Consider the following 2,602-nt stretch of genomic DNA (forward strand, 5'->3'; position numbering starts at 1 on the left):
TGTTCGCGTTCTCGCAGGGATCACTACGGTTTCGGCGTGCGAAAAGGGAATAGAGATCCCCTGCCATACAACGGATTGGCCACGGAAATCTATCTGATCCGCGTCTTTTAAGAATTCGGAAACCAGTATCCCGTCCTGGGTGATAGGGAAATTATTGTCCACTACGTGGAACTTAATATTATTTCCCATGCACTTAATTATTGTTGACCCGAGCGTTTTCAACGTACCATCTAGCGTAAACCGATCGCACTTATACAACGCGAGATACACATTACTAAAGCCATCTATTGGAAAAATAATGGATTTCTTTTTACTACACCTTATATAAGCAAGGAAAGAAAAATAATATTAAATTGTATAATATATTCTACACACACGCACATGCACCACAAACACATAAACACTTCATTTTGTTAAGGATCACCAGTCAATTCACTTACATTCTGCACTGCCGTAGTTTGTATTATCAAAGCACTTTATCACTAATTAAACTAATAGCTCTTTTTAAAGTATTAATATCGAGTTCTTCACAATTTTAGATCCATCGTGTTACCCACGTCTTAGAGATTTTGGTCTTCGAATTTTCTCCATGTCTGGATCTACATATTTATGTGAATGCTCTTTTTCGAAAATGAATTTTACAAAGACAGCCACACGTTCTTCTTTGAACGATGCATCACTGTCTTCGTTGATGCGAGCTAGTTCTTCCAAAATTTCTGTGGATATACCATCTTTAGTACAATCGTGTAAACGATCTAGGAAACATTAAAATTGGCTGATTTTTTTTCTTCTATGATTAGAATTTTTTTTCTTCCATATATATCTTATAATATAGAATTTCGCTTTTCTGCTGAGTCATGTCATTAATTTTAATTTATTTCTAGTGGAATAGGCTTACAGGAGAAACCACTTTAAAAAAAACGCATCAACAATAGTATCTCATGGGTGATGTGGAAATCTATTATCAAAATTACAAGACAGATACACACACACACGCATTATATTCGATATAAAATTATATATGTGTGTGTGTGGGTGTGTATCTACAATATATTACATATAAATAATGTAATATTATATTATTTACAAAAAAATATATATATTGAAGAAGTAAAAATTTTAATAACGAATTGGCGCACAGAAGTGCTACATACGTATTTCTTACTCAACAACGCTCCTGAGGCAAAGCAATCGGCGGCTCGGCCGCTGAGGCTCGAGTGAGAGTGGGGCAGCGGTGGGCGTCGCGTCTGAAATCAGCCCGAAATGTGACAAAAATTCCGAGGTCTGGTATACGTATAAGCCATCGCTCGAATTCGACATCAAGGAAGAGGTTATATGCACGCGAATGTTCGATAAATGATCGATGTGTTACCGTGTCGCAGTTGATATTTGTTCTCACGTAGTCGTCGTGTCTTCTGGGCCCATAACCTGTTGTAAGGCGAGTGGAGAGATTGACGACCGAGAAATGAAACGGATGTTAAGCCGAATGAAACTCTGCTTTTATTAGAGAGTATTAGATGTATAAAGGTTTACAGCGATGTGATCGGTGAGTAGGAACACACAGCTTGCGCGGAGTAAGTACATAAGACTGTGAGAAGTATAGTAGAGGGAACTTAGCGTCGAGACCGAAGCGAGCGACCGATACATCGATCCGCTAGGTGGTTTCCCCGGAAAGTTACTAGCGATCGAACGTCCGAGTTATAGTATCTCCAACAAATAGTCATAAATATTCGTAAAATACTATAAAAAAAAGTTTTTCTATATTATTTTTTTATAATTTTAAAGATATTTTCTGATGAGTTTCGAACTTGAACCGAAGACATCTTTTAGATAATTGTCCGTTGCCTTAGACTACGCCAATTCCTCACTTGATAAAAAGTGCTTTGTATTACCCACTTAAGATTTAAGGAAGAAAAATCTTAGAGTTTATTCGCCTTTTAAATCGCAAAATATAAACGAAACCGTTTAGCATATAAATAATGTAAGAGAGACGATAATTCGAAATTAATTTTCTACCAGGAACTCTATAGAAAATCACTGCAATAAAACAACAGATAATGACATTTTCTCATCGTGCTAATAAAATACTGTGCTTTTACATGTGTGAATTAATTTGGTCGATCTTCCAGTTTAGATTGTATTAAATTTTATCAAAATCGAAGTATGATATATTTTCAAATAAACCATCACAAAAATTCTATAAAAGTTATTTATATGGCGGGACTAATATTTTATTCCGTGCTGCTGCCTTCAGTATTTATTGCATGACGGTTAAATCGTTCAGATTTAATAACATAGTGACATGTAAAAAATAATAATAATATGAGAAATTGTATGAAAAATTATGAGAACAATTTTTACCGGGGATGGCATATGTACGCCCTTAAATGACCATTTAAACTGGCCATTTAACCGTTGTATTATTCTATACGTGTAATCGTTATTATTTCGTATCATTTATTTCTCTATTATTTTTGCTTTTTTATATGAAATGTATAATACAACTTTAAAAAGTAAAAATTGTTTTTTATTGTGTATATGTGTTCAATTATTGCACAATATAATTATCTTGATTCCTCTCGGAATTTTACATGATGTGCAT

Source organism: Odontomachus brunneus, unplaced genomic scaffold (assembly GCF_010583005.1).
Source record: "Odontomachus brunneus isolate Ranch 3 - 2012 unplaced genomic scaffold, Obru_v1 Obru_scaffold_153, whole genome shotgun sequence".
NCBI classification, from domain to species: domain Eukaryota; kingdom Metazoa; phylum Arthropoda; class Insecta; order Hymenoptera; family Formicidae; genus Odontomachus; species Odontomachus brunneus.